Source organism: Ambystoma mexicanum, chromosome 14 (genome assembly GCF_040938575.1).
Source record: "Ambystoma mexicanum isolate Mex_15411 chromosome 14, UKY_AmexF1_1, whole genome shotgun sequence".
Classification (NCBI taxonomy): Eukaryota; Metazoa; Chordata; class Amphibia; order Caudata; family Ambystomatidae; genus Ambystoma; species Ambystoma mexicanum.
In genome coordinates this window covers 635,369,169-635,394,523 of record NC_090940.1, presented here as the reverse complement: position 1 = coordinate 635,394,523, position 25,355 = coordinate 635,369,169, and the positions used below count along the sequence as shown (strand labels likewise).

General features: G+C 46.9%; 1 long non-coding RNA gene across 1 annotated transcript in view; it reads right to left on the bottom strand.

Moving 5' to 3' along the window:
* Positions 1–1,500: 1,500 nt before the first annotated feature.
* Positions 1,501–25,355, bottom strand: part of LOC138527385 (uncharacterized) — a 49,032-nt gene continuing 25,177 nt past the window's right edge. The window contains exons 2-3 of the long non-coding RNA XR_011283915.1: positions 4,654–4,809; positions 1,501–3,806 (exon numbers count right to left, since the gene is read on the bottom strand). This is a non-coding gene — a long non-coding RNA (uncharacterized lncRNA). The remainder of the gene's footprint in view (positions 3,807–4,653; positions 4,810–25,355) is intronic.

The window sequence follows — 25,355 nt, the reverse complement described above, 5'->3', positions numbered from 1 at the left end:
CCCTGAGATGCTGTCATTCCATCGGCCAAAGAATAGTGCTCTAAGAGAAGGATAACAAGCAGTTGTCAAAGGTAAAGGGTGAATGTACCATCCTAGCCCCTTATCCCCATGTTGCGGTAGATGTGAGCAGATCCAGCAGTTGGTCTTATTCAAAATTGCATGAGTGGCATTCATTATTAACAAAAGAGTATTATTCTGATAATTCCGTCTATGCGAAGAATCTCTAGGCGACAAGGTATGCAATTCCACAGAAGGAGTGGGGAAAACAGATACATTTTCAACAGGTAAAAAGTCCTCTGGCGGATATGCTTCCTCCAGATACCATAACCCAAAACCAATAGTTACTACGAACCCAGTTGTTATTACTAAAAGGCAACAATACATTTTCGGGGTCCCCTTACACGCTTGTTCATTGTCTCTGCTAGCCACATATTCATCTAAAATTTCAGTGCGAGCGGTAGCGGGTGCAGGCATCGTCGTCTTCAATCGAAAAAACACCAATTGTTCGTTTGCTGGCGACTCCAGTCGCGCGTCTTCTTAATGTCTTTCCCACAACCCTTAGCCAACAGAATCCTTTCGTATAGTCGGGACAAAAGGCAAGCCGTCAAATGATTTCCTCGATAGCACAGTCAAACCGTGCCATACGTCTATCTTCTTGGACGTAAAATATATTTCACAATTTCCGATGCTGAAGGATCAGAGAAGAGTATGTCGTCACTTCCCACTGGAGGTGGCGAGTGAACGGAAATGGGATCAGAAAATGATTGATCCGGAAGTACCACTGTTGGAGAGTGCGGAGACAAGATGGCCGTTTTGTCCGGCCTTACGAATTCTGGAACGGTCTCCGATACTCTCTTGTCGATTGTTGCTGTTTCGGGCACGTTGGTTACAGCCAGTGGCGGCTGGTGAGTTTGAAAACTGGTGGGGCGTAAATTTTCCAGGGCGAATTTAGTAGCAAGGGGGGTGCGGGGCGGTTCTCCCACCACGAAAATCTTGGAAAAATGGCCTACAAAATGTGCAATTTACTGTCCAAAAAATCCACTGAAATATGAAAAAAGCATTCGGTTTTACATATTAATGATGGTACACTTTTCTTACGTGTGCAAGTGTGATGGTGTATTTTACAGCAGCTTGTATTGAGAATAGCTGGTACTATGGTGTATGTATAAAGAAATTCATTATATAGTCAGTAATGATGGAAATATATGTTTGTCATGCTGTTACTGGCATTCACATGCGCTCATCCTCTTACTAAGGTGGGATTTTAGGCATTTTCTGAAAGGGGGAAACTAAGCTAAAATATTACTTTAGTTTTTAACCACTTAATGAATGCGACATTTGTCCTACCTTTACTGTCTGCCACGCTGAGTTGCCATTGCTTCAGTTTCTCTAAGTTGCAACACGTGGAATGCACAGGTCTCAGAAATAGCACATACATATTGCATGGAGAAAAATGCAACAGAAATAGTTTACTAAGTTTATTATGTTGAGTGCTTTATTATCAACCAACAACCATAACATCAAAACATACTTCACATTTCTCACTGTTCTACACAAAATCCTAACATACATAAGGCCATTGAAACAAAGAATTCAAGGTAACCCACAAAATAACTGCAAATAGCTTGTTTGTAACAGAACATTCACTGGTCAATCATTTTGAAAGTTTGTACACAAATTGTGCACGTCTATTTTTCAGACAGGCAAATTTATCAATAGTCCGTTTATTGAAGTCAGGGATCTCTTGAATTAGTTGTTTTTCCATGGACAGCATGGCCAAAGCATTCAGACGATCCTCAGTCATTGTGTTTCTCAAGAATGTTTTAATTCGCTTCAGGGTGGAGAAACAGCGCTCAGACTCAGCTGTTGTCATGGGTGTAGTAATCAAAATTTTTAATAACTGCATTGTCTCACTAAATGCTTCTTCGAGATTGTTTTCAACGAACACTTTTAATAAAGAAATTGCCCCACTTGAACTACAGAATTCTGGTCTCTCATAAACAATTGAAAGCTCAGTGCGCAGTCTTTCCTTGTTTAACATGCGGTACGCTTGGACAGTTGCATTCAGTGCATCATTGGGAAAAGACTGTCCATGTGTTTGAAATAGGTCACTCTGCAACAATTTGGCCCCCTCCAAGTGGTTAGTAAATGCAAAGCGTTCTTGGGCTTGTGTAACTATAATGTCACATACTTCTTTAGCCAAAAGATTCAAAGTGTTCATATTTACATTGCGACCTGAAAAAGTTGCCTCTGATGGAAGTTTAGCTTCCAGATTGTCAGTGCTTTCACGTACTCTGCCAATGCACTTGATAAAAGTTGCAGTAGCTTTCTGTACATACACAGAGTCAATGTCTCGCTTCTGAAGCTGGTTATATAGAATGTCGACATGGGGCATTATGTCATTGAACAAAAAAAGGAAGAAAAGGAACTCCTTCTCTTTCAGAGTTCGAATGATCCCTGGGCCTCGTGCAGAGTAACCCCCTCAAAATCAGTCCGTCTTTCAATAATGGTCTCAAAGCATGTACGGAGTGCTTCCCTGTGCTGATATCCCTGTGCTGATATATGGCTTCCACTACCCGAATATGGTAGCTCCAGCGAGTGCGAGATGGTTTTGGAAGTCTTTGATCTGATACCTCATCTAGAACTGCAGTTCTTTTTGGAGAACGAGAAAAAAATGTACAGAAGCCAGAGATATCACAAAAGAAAACTCGAGCTTCTGAGATTTTTTAAACAGCCTGTTCAACTATGAGATTAAGCTGGTGTGCATAGCAATGTACATAATGTGCATTTGGATACACTTCAGCTACTTTCTTTTGGACTCCACCAGACACCCCCCTCATTACCCTCGCACCATCATATGTTTGCGCAATTACTTTTTTTTGTGGCAATCTTCAGGGAATACTTTGTCCAATTTTTCCATTATGGCAGTAGCAATGGTCTGCGCACTAGAGTCTTTCAGATGAGAGAATCCATAAAACCTTTCAACAATTCGGTATCGTTCATTAATGTAGCGATAGACTAGCACAGACTGAGTCTTAGTGGAAACATCAGTTGTATCGTCTGCCTGAATAGCCACATAATCTGTGCATTTTAACTGCTCTACAATGATCTCTCTGGTGACCATGAGCATGCAGTCCAGCAGTTCAATCTGAATTGTTTTTGAAGTGCCCTTGAATACTGTTGCGTTTTTTAAGTGTAGTTCCATTGCACTGTCTATGCTGGATACAAAATCCACCAGGCCTCTAAATACACCAGGATTTAAAGAGTCTTCAGTTTCATCATGGCCACGTAAAGCCAATTCAAATGCACCACAAAAAACGCACACAGTCTATTAACTTTGACAAGATGTATCGGTTTTTATCCACATCCTCATTATGTCTCATCACGCTCCAGCGATAGGCATCATCCAACTGTGTTGCAATATTTACACTTCCCAACATGCGCAGCTGTAATATATTCTCAATATGAGATTTGCACGATTCATGTCTCTTGCTTTTTTCTGACAAATGCTTTAAGTCAGTGACTCCTGTTTTTGTCCAGGCCGTTTCACCTCCAAACAGCAGGCAAGGGAAGCAGAACAAAGACCGCTTAGCAATGCTGCCAGTGAGCCATGTCTTCTTTTCAAACCACACCATGGAAAATGTGCGTGTGTAAGCCTTTCACCTATCTTTTGCGGACTGTTCAATTTTTACATCTGGCGGATCAGGCCCTAGTCTTTTCACCTCCAGTTTTTCATTGTGTGCGAGTCCGGAAAATGGTTTTGAGAGTAATTGGTCCACTGAATTCATTTTCGGCAACAGTGACACCTGTTAATAAGCAAAATGATTATGTACATGTTTATGTAGATGGGATCATGTAGTCATTGTTAGGTATGCTCTTCAATAACACAGAAGTATAATTAGTCGGTACTAGACACAGATAGCGTCTGCAATTATACACAACTCTGCTGTACTTATCATCGACCAGTACAATTGAGTATAATTGCCGATGTTATCTATGCATGCGTGAACACACATGCCCATTAGCAAATGTGACACCAGCCACACAGTACGTATTGCAGCTTGTTTGGCAAATGAGTACTTATGGAAGAAATGAGGAAAGTTTGTTCTGTTAATACTGTTCTAAAAAAAACTTTCTTTAGAATGTAGGGAGATTTTTCTGACTGCATGACACAACCCCAACCCCTCCCAAGCACCGTGGGAGCAACGGTGAAGATTAGAAAGAAGGTATTCTAATGTTTGAAAGACTGTGGGATTTTACAGCAGTAAAACAAATTACTGTATGCCATTCAACTGGAAGACACCAGGACATCATGAGGTAAGTGGGAACCACCACCCAATGCTATCCTTCGAAAAACTGTTTCCAAATGGACAGGTTTGCTTCCATTGAACCATAAGCAGGCCTTTTTGCACTATATGTATGACTTTCCATTTTCACATGCCACCCTCTCAGCTAGTCATAGATGCCATTCTGTATCTGTAGTCTGTACTGTTCATCACATTTTCCCCCACCTCATTGATCCCCACAAATATGGGCTTCTTTAAAAAAAAAATGTGAACAAGATAGCTGTGTGCCTTCTTTACTACAGATGAACACAAACCGAGTTGGAGTGCCCTGAGCACCAAACCCTACTAAAGACTCATGCTAGCTCACCTCGTTCTGGAGAATGGTCACTGCAATGAACTCCTTCGCAGGCTATGGGAAATCCAAATCTCGGAAGGTGCACTGTGGGGGTTGAAGTCCGATGTTTTTAGTTGCACATTTGCCCTGGACTCGTTGGATTTGTTCATTTAAGGTGTTGCTGATGGTCTGTAAAGAGAAAGCGAGAGACTGATCTGAGAAAGGGCAACATAGGCTCAGAGCAGTATTAAAATGGCTTTTCACACATGAAGGAGAGTTAACTGCTTGTAACATTGAAGCTGCACCAGAATAATCATTAGTGCAATGTGTAAAGAAAGTACTAGCAACTACCACCATGTTCCAGTCATCAGTTGTATAATGCTGCAATATATACATTTTTGTAATGTTTTTGTTCTGGGGCTTTAAAAGTGCGCTTTGTGGAGCTCACATTACAAAATTAATTTGCTGCAGCCCTTCAGGCACCCGATTTATAAGCACTCTGCGTGTCCTTCGCTGAAGTCTTGTTAAAAACAGCATTGGCAAAGCCACTGAGATCCTGTTCAAACACAAGCATTGACAAAGACAACATTTTGGCCTTATGCATACGGTGTAAGCTTCTGCCAGGCACTGCTATTAGATCATGATGCCCAGGAACTTGCACCATGTTTCTGCTTCTACAACAACGGGTAGTTAATTCTGCTACAGCTGTGCCTGGCAAGTGGCACTGTGCCTGGCAAGTACCTGGCAAGTGTAGCTGTGCTACAGCTGTGCCTGGCCGCAACAAGGGATGAAGGGGTGAAGGTAGACAGAATAAGCACAACACAAGGCAGTGAGCCGAGGTCAAAGGGGAAGGTGGGTAAACAGCAAGAAGAAGCAGCACAGGCTGACAGTTAAATACCAGGGGTGCAGATAAGCAAGAAGGAGAAACGGCAAGTCAGAGAACTGGTTGTAGATCAGAGAGAAGAGGAGCGAGGGGGTAACAAAGAACGTGGAGGACAGAAGGCAGAAAAGGGGGGAAATCAAGGAAAGCGGTTCAAAAGTCAGATCAATGGATGCAAGTAGGTGCTACATTGCACAGCCCAGGAGGCAAAGTATCAACCAGATGGTAAACAGCCGAAAGGGCAGTCAGCTAAGTAGGTTGAAGGGGTAGTAAAGCGCAGGGATGGGAAAGACAGACAACATGGGGGTACATAACCTTGAGGTGCATAATTATTTACTCAGGGAAATACTTCTCACCATGTACTGTTTCCAGATGATTCTTATGTTGTTTTAAAGATTGTCATGAGAGATCATCTCAATGGAATTCCTACCCAACACTCTTGCTCTCACGTAGCCTGCTGGCTGGGCTGGCATCATAAGGACATGGTCTGCGCCCAGCACACCACAGGAATGCACCCTGGCGAAACATTTGCTAAGAAGTGTTTCGTCCGTAAACTGGGCGCAGTCACATTGACTAATGGCCCATCGGTAATGGATAAGATTAGATCACACATAATTCAATACAAAAGGACTATTATGCAACGCAACAGGCCACGGGTCATACAAAACATGCACGGAATATAGAAAGCACTGCATCAAAATGTGTTTCAATGATGACAGTGGCCCATTAGCAAGGGAGATTCATTCTGTGTGCAAATTCTGTCAGTCAGTCAACAGCCCTAGAAATCCAGAGCGCGCAGCGGTAATGAAGCTGAGCCCTGTGGGGAGTTTGGTATTCTCAGGGCCATGGCTCGCCTAATGAACTCATTTAGATTAGAAAATGCATTTAATATTTTATCGGAATTAACCTGTGCCAGGAAAGGGGATTACAATTCGTATCCGCAAATGTGGCGGCGTTACGGTTGAGGCAGCATATTACATGAATATTAAGTGTTCAAGCACATATTGTCATGAAGCCAAACATTGCAAGGCAATTATATGTTAATATATAATGCTAGTGTTCTGCCAATAATTAAATCTGAGTAGGGCATCATGGATATTTTACTGGATGTAAATCTAATACACATTATATTTTAACAGCTGAAATCATCTTGCATACACATGCTGCACTATATTTCAAAACTTTGAAAGCAGAGCAGTGAAAGCAGTGTTTCAACAAAGATATTATTTGTTTTTGTCCAAATATGATATGAGATGATAGGTTATTATTGCCCCTTCCACCCTAGGCCTCTCTGCTGCTGAGAGTGCCCATACATAGAAATGGGGGCTCTGTGACGTGTGCACAGCTGGAATTGGACTGAGACTGGCAGCTCATGCACACTGGGGTACGCATGGACATGGGTAGAGGGAGGCACAGAATTGACTACCCCCTAGATAGCCTAAGAGCAAAATGAACCTCTTTGTAAAGAATGTATATATACACGACATAAGGACCATCAAATGGTTAAACCTGTTCACAATGAAGAAATTGTGCAGTGATTGTGTGTGCGCATGAGTCAACTGGCAATGCTGATCTCACGGTGGTCGTGTGAACGTGGCATTAGTGGGGTTCTCCATCTAGTGCTCTGGCATGGGTCTCCACACATGTGTTGGGCAGGCTACTACCCCTATGGTGGTGGTCCTACAAAATGGACTACACACTGGCCCGGCCGGGGCTGAAAGGCAGCCGCGGCCCGCAAGCACTCCCGCATCATGCTAATTGTGGCGTTTTATATTTTCAGCATTTTTCGACAAAAAATGTCGAAAATATAAAATGGCACAAGTCACCAGGGAGAGCCCTGGCAGCGAGAGGCCCTCTCCCTGCCAGGGCTCTCCCTGGTGACTTGTGTTTGCCGTTTTATATTTTTGGCATTAAAAATGACGAAAATATAAAACGGCACAAAGGCGGGAGGGTCGCGGCCGCGGCTAGGTTGTGGTGAGTTTGGGCTCCCCTCTCCCTCTCACAGGGGAGTGCCCCACAAACATCCCGGCCCGTAGCGGTGCTCAGTCAGCACTTTTGTGATGAGGATTGCATTTGGGCAACAAGTGTCCAAGTTGCTGTGCGCACTATAAAAAATAAATACTAAATTGGGACGCACCCCGCTGCCGGGTCGGGCGGCCTGTATACACACTGCACACTGATTGTTTCCTTGCCACAGCGCCCCCGCGCTGTTGGCAAAGGAAATGCAGCAGCATCTAGGCTAAAAGAGATTCAATCAGAGAAGTTCTCTGATTGAATCTCTTTTAGCTTCTCTCTCTTTTACTGGGGGGGTGGCGCCCGGCCGCCCTATTATAGCAGCCGCCACTGGTTACAGCATTGGAAAGGGATTCTGTGTCTTCTGTTCCATCTCAATAAAATCAAAGTGGATAACCTCAAACGGAACAGAAGGTGGAGCGAAACTTCCTCTAGGAGTCGAGGTACCTTTTCCTATATTGTGCTGCAAGCAGACCATGCACCGTTGGACAAAGCGCTCCGCAATTTTGAAAATGTTATCATTGGCCCACACACTGTGTAACATTTTAGTCAATTTACACGCGCAGACATGGGTCGGGCCATGAGCCATAATGACCATCATTGTAATATAGGCGTCAGGGAGTAACCATTTTCCTTCAACATTGTCCACCCAACACCCATCTCCATCCAATCTCCCTGCACCCTCGACCCATTTCTTGGTCTCCTCTACAGTAGCATCTGCTTGAATGTCTTTTACAGAATCAATACTTTCACAAGTGCAAACATTTATAGTTTCCCTTACAGCATACATTTCTGAACTAAAATCAGTAGCAGTTTGTTTAGCTATTTGATCAGCGAAAGCATTTCCTTTTCCTATATCATCTGTAACCTTTTGATGTGCTGTACATTTTATAATGGCTAACTGAACAGGGAGTGCGAGCGCTGAAAGTAATTGCACTATTAAAGTGCCATGCTGTATTTCCGTGCCATGTGAGGTCAAAAAACCTCGTTCCTTCCACAGTCTACCGAAGTTGTGAACTACCCCAAAGGCATACTGACTGTCGGTATATATATTTACCGTAAGCCCTTCAGAAAGTTCACAAGCTCGAGTTAACGCTATAATTTCAGCAGCCTGCACGGAATTATGCATAATTCTTTTGGTTTCCACAATCGTGCTTAAAGTAGTGACAGCATAAGCAGCCGTGGATGTACCATTCGGAAGTTTGAAACAAGAGCCATCACAAAATAGCTCCCCTTGTGGGTTATTCAAAGGCATGTCTTTCAGATCGATTCTACCTTTAGTCTCTTGTTCTGTAGTGTAAAGGCAATCGTGTGACGTTTCGTCACCATCAACAATATCTTGCGGGACAGGTAAAAGTTCAGCCGGATTTAATACACAACACCTCTGAATTTGAATGTGGGGAGCAAACAAAATCAATTCGTATCTTGTCAATCGTGCGGAAGTGAGGTGTTGCATTTGAGGTCTATTCAATAAAATATCTACAGAGTGAGGTACCATTAGGGTTAACGCATGGCCCAGGACCATTCCCTCGCTCTGTTTTACAGACGCAGCAGCAGCAGCAGCGACAGCTCTCAAACATCTCGGCAAAGCGCATGCAACAGGATCAAGGATGGATGAGAAATAGCCGCACGGCCTATTCTTCCCTCCATGTTCCTGCGTTAACACAGCCAAAGCACATCCATCACGTTCATGCACATACAACACGAAGGCCTTTTCATAATTTGGAGTTCCTAAAACTGGTGCTGAACACAGAGCGGTTTTGAGCAAATCAAATGCTGTCTGGTGTTCCAAAGTCCATGGCAATGGCAAAGAAATGCCCTTCTTTGTCAAAGCCAGCATTGGTTTAATCGTTAACGAAAAGTTAGGGATCCACAATCTGCAGTAAGAAGCCATACCTATCAGGGCTCTAACTTCCTTTTGCTTATTTGGGACAGACATTCCAGAAATAGTTTTTATCTGTTCAGGTGTCAACCCTCTTCCCTCCTTTGACAGGAGATAGCCTAAATAGGCGACCTGCTGACAACAATATTAGAATTTCTTAGTGAAGCTTTGTGGCCATGTTTTGCTAGATGACAAAGCAGCAACACGGTGCCTTCTTTACAGGCACTCTCAGAATCAGCAGCCAAGAGGAGATCATCTACATACTGTAGTAACGTGCAAGTAGTAGGCAACTCGAGAGTATCGAGTTGCTCTTTCAATGCTCTACTATAAATACTTGGACTCTCAGTGTACCCTTGTGGTGCACAAGTGAATGTGAACGAGCGTCCACCTAGGGTAAACGCGAACAAATACCTACTATCCTTATGTATAGGAATACTGAAAAACGCGTTTTTAAGGTCAACAACGCTAAAGTGAGTGGCAGAAGCCGGAATCATAGTTAGTATCCTGGTAACATCAGGTACAATGGGAAATTGAGGAGCCACATATTTGTTAATAGCACGCAAATCAATTATAAATTAAAAGGGAATCACATTATCACATTTTTTTTATACTGGCAAAATCGGGCTATTACACACAGTACCTGTAATTTCCTCAATTACTCCACGATGTACAAAATCAGAAACTATACATTTCAAAGCCTGTTCGCCTTCAACTGAGATCTTATATTGCGGGATGCGAGGCAATTTTAATCCATGTTTCAGAATAATTTTAACAGGTTCAATTTGAAGAATGCCCACATCATTATCATCAATTGCCCATAAGCATTCCGGAATGTTACTGAATTCTGGCGGTAAAGGTCGAGTCAAAAACTGAGAGGCGAGTGATTGCTGAGGTGAAATTGTTAACCGAACTCCGTCCGGGGAGCAATGTATTACTGCATTCAATTCCTTCAACAAATTCAACCCCAGCAAATTCTCCCCACAGTTTGTAGTAAGTAGAAATGGACACTGCTCCGTAAAGGGACCCAGTGTTATCGGTACCGGCAAAGAGACCGGACAAACTACAGGCGTGCCTCCTACAGAAACGTTGTGTCAATATGTGCATCCCTGGGACGTGGCGTACCTGATCTTCCAGAGGATTCGCGTTGTGGAGATGCCAAGCTGTCAATTGATGATGGTCCGAAGAATGGTAACGCCAGAAGCCAGCTCCACTCCCGCCCTACTGGCACAGGGTTGAAGGGGAACTAACTCCTGATGCCACAGTCAAAGCACTTCCCTGGAGATTAATGTGGCGCCAGAACAAAGGAGAAACTGATGCTGGCAACAGGAAGGACGAGGGATCCAACCAGGGAAGGTACTGGCCAGGAGGAAGCAGACGGGATCAGGCAGTGAAAAACGGAAGGCCCCTTGGGTGGTCAACAGAGGAGGAAACAAAAGGGGAGGCAGGGACAGGAGGAACAAGGCAGATCAAGGCAGGGAGGAACAGAGGCAGAACAGGGCCTTCCCAGTGGGCTACGGGGAAGGGCACGAACAGGCTGACAGGGAACGACAAGGTTCTGACAGAGCAGAAACTTCAGGAGCGAAGCGGTGGGTCGGGAACCAAGCCGCGTTGAGATGCGACTGGCTCCGGACCCGACCGCTAATGAGGAAGTCCTCGTGAAAGCGAGGCCAGACAGGCAACGCCTCCAGGAGCGTGCCCCCGGTGCGAAAGCGAGGCTTGCAATGCAAGCCTCGCGCCGTCACCCGACTGCGCATGCGCAGAAGCCGGACGCGAGGCCCGCAACGCAAGCCTCGCGCCGTTGCTCGACCGCGCATGCGCGCCAGTCGGGGGCCGGCGAGGAGAAGATGCCCCATATCCCTGCGGCCCCCACCAACGGTAGCGGGGATACAATCCCCAGCGGCGCCTGGCACCAAGGCAGCCCCTCAAGGACTGCCCACCGGTAAGCGAAGGTGGTGTCCTAACACTATGCCCCCTCCCAGAAAGGCCAGGAGCCCCAGGTTTCCAGGGATGGCGAAGAAAGAATTCGCGGACCAGACGGGGAGCGTGCACATTCCCCCGAGGCTCCCAGGTACGATCAGAAGCAGGATAGCCCTTCCAGTCCACCAAAAACTGAAGCACACCCCGCCAGATCCGCGAACCACAAATCTCCTGAACCTCGAATTCTGGCACACCATCCACATCAATAGCTGGAGGGACGAGACCCTGAACGACCATAGGGAACTGGGAAGTGAGGTTTCAATAAAGAAACATGAAAAACAGGATGTATCCGCCAAGACGAGGGCAACAGCAACCGAAATGCCACTGATGAGATCCGTTTCGTGATCAGAAAGGGCCCAAAGTAACGGGGAACAAGTTTAGTGGGCGAGTTACGGACTGGTAGGTTCTTAGAAGAGAGCCAAACCTGATTCCCCACCAAAAGAGCGGGTTCGGGACTCCGTCGCCTGTCTGCCTGATCCCTCATGCGCTCACGAGCCACGGCAAGAACCCTAGTAGCCTGGGTATGTGTTTCCTGGATCCTGGATACGAGTTCATCAGCGGAAGGCACGGTACTGGACTGGACTGGTCCAAACGGGAAAAGTTTGGGGTGAAATCCGTACGAACATTGGTAAGGACTCATTCCGGTAGCCGAATGTACAGCGTTGTTATATGCCACCTCGGCTTGGTCCAGATGGGCTGACCAATTGGTTTGAGTGGCATTAGCATAGCAGCGTAAGTACTGTTCTAGCGTTTGGTTGGTACGCTCAGTCTGGCCATTGGTCTGTGGGTGGTAGCCAGAACTAAGGGCTCGTTGGACGTCGAGATGATGGCATAGTTGACTCCAAAAGGATGATATATACTGTGATCCACGGTCGGAGATGATCTTTTCAGGAAGTCCATGCAAATGATAAATATTGTGAAGGAAAGCCTGGGCCATTTGGACCGCAGTAGGGTTTCTTGAAAACGGAATGAAATGTGCCATCTTGGTAAAACAGTCTATGATGACCATGATGCAAGTATTGCCTTCAGATGGAGGGAGATCGACGATGAAGTCTGTGGCGATGGTATGCCAAGGATAGGGTGGGGTTTCAAGGGGTTTCAATAGTCTCAGGGGTTTTCTTCGTGGTATCTTAGTCTGGGCACAGATTGGGCAGCTTTCCACATACTGTCTGATCTGGTTGGCCCACCCTGGCCACCAGAATTGCCTTGCTATCAGTTCCTGGGTGGACCGTATTCCCCGATGTCCTCTGAGCTTGGAATCATGGAATCCTTGTAGGATAGCAGTCCGTAATGAAGCGGTGGGAATGAATAACCAGTTTTCATAGTAAAGCATACCATCCTTTTCCCTAATTTGCGGTTGTTTTAGCAGGGTTCTCCGTTCAGGGCTAGCCAAGGTCCCTTGAGCTATGGAATCCAGAAAAGGTGAGATGTAAGACAAGAAATGCTTTGAGGCAATTAAAGATTGATCTGAAAAGTCATGTTCGACGTTATTCTCAAGCGAGCAGGAAAGTGCGTCCGATTTCTGATTCTGGGAACTGGGTATGTAAGTAATGGTGAAATCGTAGTGTGAGAAAAGAAGGCCCACCTAGCCTGGCGGGAAGTCCGACACTGTAAGGAAGGAGATATTGCAAGTTGCGGTGATCAGTGCGGACCTCTACTGGATACCTTCCGCCCAGTAAATGATGTCGCCATTCTTCGAATGCCGCCTTAATAGCCGGAGCTCCTTTTCGACAACTGCATAGTTGCGTTCGCTGGCATTTAACTTGCGGGAGTAGTACGCCACTGGGAATTCCGTTCCTGATCCATGATCCTTTTGTAGTAGAACGGACCCTATGGCGAAATTGGACGCATCGGCCTCAACAATGAATGGTTTCAGTTCATCTGGATGGTGTAGGATAGGAGAAGTGCTAAAAGCTTCCTTAAGGCTTCTGAATGTGGTCGTGGCCTCGGTTTCTCAAACAAATGCCACCTTGCTGCTTGTTAAATGTGTTAGAGGAACTGACAACCGGGAAAAATAATGGATGAACCGTCGATAAAAGTTGACGAAACCCAAGAAACGTTGTAAGGACTTCACGACATGGGGTTGCCTCCATTCCAGTATAGCTCGTACCTTAGCGGGATCCATCTGAATTCCGGAGTCATTGATTACATAACCGAGGAATTCGATACTGTCTTGATGGAATAGGCATTTCTCTGCTTTGGCATAAAGATGGTTTGAGGACAGTCGACTGAGTACTTCCTTCACATGAGAGACGTGGTCCTCTTGGCACAAGGAGAAAATCAAGATGTCATCCAGGTAAACCCATACGGTGACTCCGATCAGGTCCGCAAAGATCTCATCCATGAATCGTTGGAAGACGGCTGGAGCATTACACAGGCCGAATGGCATAACTCAGTATTCGTAATGCCCTGATGGTGTCTTAAAGGCCGTCTTCCATTCATCCCCGGGTTTTATCCGAACCAAATGGTACGCTCCTCGGAGATCCAGTTTGGAGAAGATACGAGCTGAGTGAAGGGATTCAATGATGTCTCGGATCAAAGGAAGGGGGTACCTGTCTTTCCGTGTGATGTCGTTCAGTTGTCTGTAATCCACACAGGGGCGTAGAGATCCTTCTTTGTTCTTAACGAAAAACAGCGGGAATCCAGCTGGGGACTTGGAGGGAGCAATATATCCCTTACGTAAACATTCTTCCAGATATTCCTGTAATGCTTCTCTCTCCTTGGGGGTTAAAGAATACACCTTCCCATGTGGGATGACTGAATCAGGTAAAAGTTCTATGGAACAGTCACAAGACCTATGGGGAGGTAGTGGTATATCCCCAGGTTCTGAGAACACGTTGCGGAATGCCACATATTCAGATGAGACGGATTCCAATAAGGAACCCCTAGGTATTCCGTTACCTTCCATGTTTACAGTGGCTGTCAGGGATTTTGGGATGTTCCTTGTAGTAGCGCAATCTCTGGCACAGAGATAGCGGAGTCAAACGTCAGAGTCCGTGTTCCCCAGTCGATTTTAGGATTATGCTGCAGCAACCAAGGTAATCCAAGAACAATGGGATATGCTGGGGATCTTATTACATCCAACGATATGATTTCCTGGTGTCCGTTGATCCGGAGTTGTAAAGGACCTGAGTGTTGACGAATAGGTCCCGAGGCCAGTGGAGTTCCGTCGATTACTTCTACTAATGAGGCATGTGAAGGGGTATGCTGTTCCTCATCGCGAAATCCCCATCCAGATAGTTTCCAGAGGCCCCACAATCCACGAGACCGAATGTGTCCACAGATTTACTCTGACAGGCCACCTTGAGTTTTAATACCATCAAGACCGAGGGCTGCATGGGTTGCAGGATGACCTCAGGGTCAGGAAGGACTGTTGCGGATGTAAGGCCCGTCGTAACTTTCCCAATACACGACAGGCCCTCTAGTTTTCCGACTTTCGCAAGGGTCGCCGAGGACAGGTACCCAGGAAGTGTCCATCACCCCCACAATACAAACACAGACGTTGATCTCTTCTGCGCTTTTTCTCAGCTTCAGTCAGTGGCCCTCTCATGGCACCCAGTTGCATCGGTTCCGGACCGTTCTCAGTGGTACCTGGTATCCCAATCGGTATTGACAGTGGTCTTGGGATTGTTCTTTCGTATCGCCGCCTCTCACCCTTGCGTTCCGTCAGTTGATGATCAATCCGGAAGACTTGGTCCAGAAGAGCTTGTAAGGTATCGGGTTCCGGTATGTGCAGTAATTCATCCTTATACTCTTCTCTTAATTCTCGTCGAAATAATGTCTTCTGGGTTATTTCTGGCCATAGTGAATCAGAAGAAATCTGGCGAAAATGATGAATGTACGTAATAATGTCGCTTGATCCCTCTTTCAGATCCACCAATTGGTTCTGTGCTGTGGCCGCCAGATTAGGTGACTGGAAAACCTCCAAGAACGCCTTCTCGAAGGCACCGAAATCACTTAGGATAGGGCTGTTAGCAGCGACGAAGGGTGTTACCCAGGCAAAGGCGTTCCGAGTCAGGTTTCCAAGGATGTAGCCGATCTTAGCCTTATCTTGGCTGAATTGGGAGGAACGAAACAGGAAATGTATCTTACAGTGATTACAGAATTTTGCCACACGCCTCGGATCGCCGTCAAATTTCTGTGGCACTGTATGGGCCATGGCAGCCTCTGCTTGGGATGGACTGCCGGTTCCTTGAGCGACCATCTGCCACAAAGCCACGTTCTCTTGACGTAGTGTAGTCATCTCTAGTCTCAGGGTCCTCATTTCTTCTCGGAGTTCCTGGACATCGTCCATCTCCAGTTCTGGGCTGGCAGTAAGGCGTCTCAATCTGTCAAGATGTGCGTCCCTGGGACGTGGCGTACCTGATCTTCCAGAGGATTCGCGTTGTGGAGATGCCAGGCTGTCAACTGATGATGGTCCGAAGAATGGTAACGCCAGAAGCCAACTCCACTCACGCCCTACTGGCACAGGGTTGAAGGGGAACTAACTCCTGACGCCACAGTCAAAGCACTTCCCTGGAGATTAATGTGGCGCCAGAACAGTGCAAGCACTGACAGGGAAGGCCGTCCAAATGTCCACTTGAGCAGGTAGGAGTTGGTCCAGCTTCAGATGCAGTAGTAGGGGGAAATCTGATGCTGGCAACAGGAAGGACGAGGGATCCAACCAGGGAAGGTACTGGCCAGGAGGAAGCAGACGGGATCAGGCAGTGAAAAACGGAGGGCCCCTTGGGTGGTCAACAGAGGAGGGAACAGGACGCAGGCAGGGAAACAAAAGGGAGAAACTAAGCAAAAGGAGCTGGGCAGAGGGGAGGCAGGGAGAGGAGGAACAAGGCAGATCAAGGCAGGGAGGAACAGAGGCAGAACAGGGCCTACCCAGTGGGCTACGGGGAAGGGCACGAACATGCTGACAGGGAAGGACAAGGTTTTGACAGATTAGAAACTTCAGGAGCGAAGCGGTGGGTCGGGAACCAAGCCGCGTTGAGACGCGACTGGCTCCCGACCCGACCGCTAATGAGTAAGTCCTCGTGAAAGCGAGGCCAGAAATGGCAACGCCTCCTGGAGCGTGCCCACGGTGTGAAAGCGAGGCTTGCAAAGCAAGCCTCGCTTTGTCACCCGACTGCGCATGCACGGAATCCGGAAGCGAGGCCCGCAATGCAAGCCTCGCGCCGTTGCTTGACCACGCATGCGTGCCAGTCAGGGGCCGGCGAGGAGAAGATGCCCTATATCCCTGCGGCCCCCACCAACGGTAGCGGGGATACAGTCCCCAGCGGCGCCTGGCACCAGGGCAGCCCCTCAAGGACCGCCCACCGGTAAGCAAAGGTGGTGTCCTAACACGTTGGACTGCCCTGACAGGGGAATGTTTGGAACCCGTGAATGGTCAATGGAACACTTTTGCTTACTGTGCTCCCGTATCTACTAAAAATAGATGCTTCCTATTTCCCACCGCCATCTCAACGTAGGGGCCTTTCTGATGAACGGGAATAGGCGTTGGTTCCAAATCCTGCTTCGAGCAATCCTAACGAAACAGAATGTCATCAAAAGGAAGCTCTTCAGAGAGGTACGCGGCAGAAGGGTGATCAAAAATGTTTCTCTTATCCACACTCGATACTTGTTTATCCTGTGAAGAAGGTTGCTGTGATTCTGGCGCAAACTGACCTCTACCAGGGCCCCCCTGCACCTGGGCGACCTCTGGATCGTCTACCCATGTTCCCAAATGACCTTTGCTGCAAGGTCGGACATTGTGCACGCCAGTGACCTTCCTGTCGACAATAGGCACTGGTTAATGGTTACCGGCGCTAGGGGCGTACTTCCCTGTGGAATGTATTGACCTCTAAATTGATTACCTCCTCTAGGGTTTCTAACAATCTGTTGCAATAGTACCTTTGTTTTTAGGTCACCCTTTTTTTCTCAGGTTATTCATTATTTACACGATTTTCATAGTACTGAGCCATGTGCAGTACTTCTGATTGAGACTTCGCCTGCCAAGCGCTTTCGGAGGACATAATCTGTAACTGGATGTCAGGCAGCAATCCTCGTACAAATTTGTCGACAAACAGCCTTTCCCCTGACTCTGTGCCTAAGTCTTGTCCACTGAAATCTGAAAATACCTGTTCAAACCGATTGAAGAACTCGGTGGCACCCTCAGACTTTCCTTGGACACAGGCCGTAAGCTTGTCCCAAATGATTCTTTTTTCAGAACTATAGTCTTTAATTTTACAATAATCCTATCAGGCAAAGTTAATATCACTTGAGGTGGTCGCTCGCCAGCTGGTCTTTCTCTGTCGAGCCTAACCATGTTATCCCATGTATCTCCTAACCCAGGTACATCATCTACAGTCCTAATCTGTTTCCATAAATCAACTAGCAGTAGCACGGGAAATAATAAATCAATATCACTTAAGGTGAATACCGATGATTGTAAGACCGACTCTATTTCTTTATAGAACCCGTCGGATTCTTTCTTATATCAGGAATAGATTGCTTTATGGTGTTCACTTCCTGTCTTGAGAACGGGACGTGAACAAACTGCGATACGTAATGTGCAGGGATGTCCACAGCGAGCATACCTCGTGCAGCATCGGCCGCAATCTCAACTTTTGGGACAAATGTCAGAGGGACCTCTCTCATAGGCAACTGAGAAGTAGGCAGCTCCGAACGCTTACTAAGCAACAGGGCCAAATCAAGCGCTAAGGCAGTCGAAGAGGTATCCATCGAAAAATCTCTCTTATAAACACTCAACAATTCTGCGGGGCAACAAATCTTTCTTTTTACACACTCATTCTGCAGGTATTCTACCATAACCTGAATCACTTTCTTTTGCATTTCTAACGTATACTGACCATACATGTCATATACTTCATCTGGAGTTATCGACATATCCGAAATCCATCTTATCGCATCCTTTGTACAAATTCGTGCTTCCTCACCTATCAATTCACAGCGAGGAGAAAACCGTTTCTGTAAGAACATAGCGCCTAAACTATCACCATCTGCTTCTTCATTCTGTAACTCTTCCAACTCCTTCCTATACACAAAATCCTCTTGATATGATCATATACTTTCTCCGCAGTATCTCTAGACAACGCTAAGGCGTTCAAATCCCATAACCCTTGTGGGAGATCTACATCGTTTAATCTATTCCACATTATGCTCAATTGAATTCCTAACCCTTCAATAAAAACATTTTTCTCAGGAATACCTTTTAAATTTTCGAGTGTGGAAAAAACATCTGCTTGTTCACCCTTCTCCATGCAATGTTTAGCCCAAGCAATAAATTCATTCTTTTTATCTTGGGACACAGTGTTACGAGTCACAACCCTTGATCCCGCTCCCTGGTTTACTACAAGCGATGCAGAATCACTTGGAAGAGGAAGAGTCGGCACATTCTGAATGTCGACAAGTGTGGGCAAGGGGGCAGGCAAAGGAGCGGCGGCTGGAGGGACAACAGGAAGAACAACAGGGAGGACCGGAGGAACTATAGGAGGAGGAATAACAACAGGAGGAGGCAAAGCACCAGGAGGAGGGACATACGGGGGTGGTGCAGAGGCATCGGGCCTTCGTTCATGCAAAAGTTTGTTAATCAATTCATCGGACGTATGAAAATCTTTCGAAGGGTAGATTTTCTGAATGCCTAATTGAAACGCTCTGTCCGTGTTCCTAACTGATTCCAATTCTTTATTTTGATGATATAACCGTGCCTTTTCGACGCTCGTCATATGTCGACGCATATGCTTCTCTCTACTCTTTTGTTGCTGCAAAGCTTCTGTTTTCCAACTATGCAATGCGTCAAATGCTGCAGGTCTAGCCTTTTTCTTTACCAATACAGACTCTAAATATTATATATGAGGGATTTCAAATCTACCATTGGTTGGCCATCGAAGATTAGAATTATGTCTGGTCTGTCTGTGCCAAATGTCATTCAATGCTATACTACCAAAGCCTTTCTTACAGTACATAATACATGCCGGTGACCCCTCCTGTGGTGCGGGACGGCTATCTTCCAAAGATTGTCTGTCGCTGCGGAATAATGCCCTGAAGCAGGCAGACAATTTCCCAGGCATATCAGAGTTCTGGTGTTACCTGGTCAAATAATTGTGCTCGCGAGTACAATGCGCCAAATTCAAATTGTCAGGGTTAAATCAAGAATCGGGTCACGATTCACCTGACCAAAGGACTGGGAGGCCCGATCGGGTTACTAAGGACAATTCTAAGGACCCACGTGTCTGGTGATTTCGGCAAATTTACCCACCTCGATATATGGACCCTCGTCAAGACGTCGTCTCAGGCTACAGCTCACCGTTCAGGGATCGGATCGTGCTGTTCCGTCGAGGAATTCACTTCTCGTCCAGAGGGGCCGTTTTGTTCGCACCGTCCGATCCCGGTCCGATAGCCGAGCCAACTTTCAACAAGACAAAGTCAATCTTGAGGGTCCCTATTCGGGCGCCACCTGTGGAATCAGAAAATACAATATTGAGGCTTTTACACCATGCAAAGAGAAATACACCAACACAGGCTTGTAAAGATTCCCAGAATCTTTATTGCAATACTGTACAGTTTACAAAACAAAGTATACAAATAGCTATTTGGCCGTCAGTACATCACAGAGACCACCAGCAGGTTCAATGTGAGCAGTGAACAGGAATTGCTAGCTGGACATCCGCGTATTTATACAATTTCTTCATAACGATGTCCAGCCTCCTACAAGTTAATCATGTACTGGGCTAGGGTCGCGCCAGGTTAATTCCTAATTTACATATCTCGTGCATGCGGTTTATTTTGTTAATACATTTACTAACAAACACTCTTCTCTGGGTTTAACTTTACACTCCTTACACATTTGCTTTAATGCAGGTCAAACAGATGTTTTGTACGACCTGTTTAAACAGCGTCATTGTTCTTGTATACTTGTAGGTTAACATCGCCGATTCAAGTAATCCCCTGATCCCGAGGTCAACAAAGGACAAGGTCTACATGACCCTAACATGTAGCCTGCAGGCAGGTTGGACATTAACTCTCCTACAGAGGTTGAAGAGGTTAAAGTAAGAACAAGAGAACACAGGTCGGCCATTTTAGGCCACGGGGTGACTTTGCACGAATAACTAAAATGGCGGCTTTGACCTAAAATGGAGACTCGATTAACTTAAGGTTACGTCCTTGCGATGCGGATTTCCTCGCAGAGCGACTGGGCATAGGCCAACATATACAATGAGGACGAAACAATATTATATCAGTTTTAACACTCCAGGCGGGAATGCCTCTGGATGTTGACAGGGAATTAGGGTGCAGGCTGGGTGGCAGGCCTGTGTGGGGGCAACTCACTTGTGCAATCACATTTTCATTAGTCCCAGAGATGTAAGAGATCAGGTAGTTGCCTGGTGCAGTTCGCCCTCATTGCCGTGTTCAGGTTTGCTGGCAGTCAATGGGGGTCATTCGCTGACTCTCTGTGGGACACAGGGGTGCTCTCTACTACTGCAGTGGCATTGGCCACTCATATGTCCAGGGGTGTTGCCAGGTCTGGAAAAGATCTGGGACTAGACTAATGTCGGGACTGTCGGGACTCGGGCTAGCTAGCCTTTTGGTTCTATCCCCAAAGCTTCTATCCAGGGCTATAACCAAAAGACCTGGGGCTATAGCCCTGTCAGCCATCCCCCCACCCCACAGCGGCGCCTCGGTGTGTCCTTCTGACCAGGCAGGAGTTATATCAACATAACCCGGCCGAGGCCACGCCTCCCTTCCCCAGGTGGGAGATGTCTGCCTAGAGGAAATGAGGCAGCGGCTCGGGGACTGCATCGTCATTGCGCTCCCCTATGTAGGAGCCGATCATGGCAGGCACAGTGGGTGGTACCCGCTGTTGCTCACAGGTGGTAGATCGCTATAATGAGGCGGAGTGGTCGCCACACCACCCAGTCTCCACCCCCAGGTGGGGGAATGCCAAATTCTATGCAACAGCAGCAGTGGCCGCTTCTTTTCGCTCCTCGTACGGGAGTCCATCAAGTTGACTTGGGGGCGCCTTCATTTCCTTTTAAAACTCATCTGCTTCTGTCTTTTCAGAGACATCCGACCATGAAGCACATATACTACACCGCACACCACGGGGTCAACGTACCCTTCGTCGCCATTGTTGTGGGGGCAGTCTATGGGCACAAGGGCTGTCCACATAAGTGCTGGGGGCACCCAGCATAATCTCCAGGTACAGTTTTTGCGGGCTAGCTCACGGGCACACGGTTCAGCCCGATGCTTGCTCGGGGCACCGGGCATACATTTACAGGTGCCGTGGTTACACAGCTGACATCAGTTGCCGGGGGCTGCCGGGCTCGCAACTGTGCTGTGCTCACACAGCGTGACAGTGGCCTGGGGGCTCCCAGGTTACACATGCTGATCTAAGCGCAACCAGATGAGTGTTGGCAGCAGTAGCATGGTCACACAGCGTCAGCCTGCAGGCCACTGTAGCAGGGTTATGTTCACACGACATCAGCCTGCTGGCCCAACAAATGAGACACAAGGCAAAAGTGCCATTCATGGAGTCTGCCGCCGTTCTGGGGCACGTGCCGGCTGAGGCTCCTTTTACTGACAGGCAGTCATAACAAAGTTATGACACATTCTTAAAGGGGCAACCTCACATGCCACAGTTCAGTCCAGTTGGACTCGCCCACACCAGTGGCGTGTCCAGGGAGTGGCCTGGGCGGGCACGTGCTACACCTAGAATCTGATTGGCCACCCCATTATCCTAAACTATGATCATTATGTGTGTGTGCTCTCATACCTCATGACACCCCTGCATAAGTCAGTGCCCCCACCTGGGCCACCCCAATCAAAAGAGTCTGGACACACCACTGGCCCACACCCAAAATGTTTAACTTTTCATGCTAGGAGTTTCCAAAACAATCATCCCGAAGCAAACATGCTCCATGTGCAGACACCTGGCTACATGTGCAAATACCTGGCAGTGTGTGTGACACGCAGCCACCATCTCACGCCGTGGCTCTCTCTCTTGCTTTCCCGCTAAGACACTTCTGTTATTTCTTCCCGTAAATTGGAAATAAGACTCCCTTCTCCACAGTTATTAGGGTGCATCCATTTTTAGTTTTACACTTTAATAATTCAATACTAGTTCTGTGGTGCTCTCCACTGATGTCCTCAGTCAAAGAAGGGAGTATACAAGACAACCTGTCCAAAACCATTACTGGGAGAGTGGAAAAGGTGGCACTCCTAAAGCCATTCCACCGATGCAATCCAATCGAGGCTCGGATTAAGCTCAACTGCACTCTTTACTTCTTGAGTAGCATACTAATAACCATAACACGATAAACCAAACCACTATGAAAAAACTACAAATCCCATGATATTTGAATCTTTTGGTAGTCTCTGTAGGATTGGTGTACACTGACACATGACCCCATCGACCGATCCGTTTTCCCTTCATGACCATCTCATCTCTATCCCCTGTCACTTCCTCTTCTTCCTTTGCTGCTTGAGCAACAGATAAGTACACTATTTGCTATTCCTAATATAGGTGCATTGAAATCATTTGAATTGATTTTACAATATCAGCACCGCAAGCAAGTAGGGCATTGTAGGTGTGAGTGTGCCAACAGCGGAACATTTCCGGCACCCGCAATGTCCAGGACCGCTCAACAGAGGGCGATGTAGCGACGAGTCTCCGCGGTTCTGGCACTTGCTGAGCGCACTTCCGTGGCATAATTGAGAGAGGTGGTCGCGTGGAAAGTAGCGGCACAAATATAGGTTTTACAGTTATTCCATTGAAGTGGGGGAAATAAAGATTATGCGGCAGCCGCTGCTCATTGAAGGGGCAACTGGTGTCAAGCAGAACACCGGCAGCACACATCAGTTTCTGCCCAAGAAGTGACAGGCTCTGTCCCAGCAAAAACTGCCAAGCTGTTCAATCAGCAGATATCTCTGACCCGCTATATTAATTGTTCAAGTGTAATTTACTGTGATGGGGGCAGGCTGAAGTATCCTGCATATTAACCATTGTATAGGCTCCGCGATTGTTGAGTGCTTATAATGAGCAGCTCCAGTGAGGAGGGAGAAAGGTCCCACTCGAGCCACAAAAGGCTCCAACCTAGCATGGGTCACATTATACAGAAAGTGCAGGACTGCGGCACAGTGCTAAGAATAGGAGCCTAACGGAAGATTGGCCAGCATTCTCCCAGGGAGCGAACGAGCTCAGAGGAGGCTCAGGAGATGCTAGGAGAAACAAAGGGGGAACAAAGAAAGCCTGCAGGGTTCGCAGTGCCCAACCGCTCCACACCCGGCGGCTCACCAAGCAAAGAACAATGTGACAAAAAGAAAGCAGCAAGGCCAATGCGAGAGAGATTGCAGGTGGCAGGAGGTCACCGGAACCAGCTCAGATGAGCCAGAAGACCAGAGCTGGCACGAACCATCAAGCGAGGAGACAGTGGGACCACTATCATCCTCGAGTGGTGCCCAAGAGAGTACGCCTTCCAAGAAATGTAAAAGGACGGACGTACAGGAGGAGGACGCGGACAGGTTCGATTATTTCCCCCAAATCATCAGAGTGGGAGCCGCCAGCAAAGATTGCAACATACTTAAAAAAGAGACTATGAACGCCACTAACTATTGAGGCCTGGAATAAATTAAGAGCAGAATGCCCCAGGCCGCATCTATCAGAAAAGGGTAGCAGACTCCCCTGAGATTGACGAGAGGATGCTCAAGTTTATGGGGCATACACCAAAGATGTCCAAAAGGTCCTGAACAGATCATGGAGATCGTGCCAGGATAAAATGTTAGATGTGGTGGGCCCGCTAGCAAGGATCCTCCAGCTAGCCGAGGAGGCGAAGCAGAAGGGAGAGACAATAGATCTGACTATCTTGGCAGGTTGGACTCAGGGAGCCAAATGCCTATTAGGCAACGCAAACAGAGCCATCACTGCAGAGAGGAGGAGGTCTATTCTCGTCAAGACAGACCCAAAGTTGAGTGAATTGGCGACGTCAGAGGCTGCAGCAGCCATCAAGGGCAAACTGTTTGGGGACTCAATTATAACAGGAATGCCGAAGTTTGCAACACATATGCAGCCCTGGATAAAGCCCAAGCATTGCTTAAAAAATTGTTTGGCAGGCAGGTTTTTGGATGGGCTGGCAAAGGCTGGGCCGCTCAGGCAGCCTTTACTCCTACTTCAGGCCTTATAACGACAGAACAAATTGGAGAGAACAGGAGGACATAAACCCCAATCCTTTCTTCCCCTCTGGGGAAGAGATATGATACGATAGGTTATTTATAACGTGCTTAATACCCAGAGGCTTCTAAGCGCAGACACGGGGATCAAACCTGTGGTGCTCTGTTGTCTTGTTTCCAAGACAAGCACGTTGCCCTTGAGCTATCCTTCCGAGATAGGGGAAGAGGCTGGCGTTATGCATTAAGAGAGCAGCATAGCAAAGCAGGTGAGTGATAAAGCTGCGCAGCGAGTTCTGCTAACAAGCGCAGATATCCCTGTGATTGGCGGAAGGGTGGCGTAGTGCATAGAGAAATGGAGATAAATCTCCAGAGATCCATGGATTCTAGATACAGTCCAGGGCTCTCATTTACATTTCTATCAAGAACCAGTTCCTTCGGGTCTCCCAAGACCAATATTGTTCAGCAAAGGAGACCAACAACTGCTAGATGTGGGATTCAGAGAGCTGGGGTGGAAAAATGCCATTGCTCAAGCGTCAGATGCCACTGCCGGCTTCATAAGGAATATGTTCCTAGTAAAAGGCAAATGCAAGCTGATACCGGTGATCAATCTCAGGGAATCGAATGGTTTCATACATTACAGACATTTCAAGAACGAAGGGATCTGTTGAAAAGTACTAAGCTTATTTACAGATGCTTTATTATTAAGTTACATTAAGCTGTTAACTAGAAAGACCACTGGGTCCCATCTCGCAGGCTCAACTCATTATAATAGAACTCTGGGACTGACCCATATCCAAACATTCCACAAGCTGTCATAGGGTTCCATGC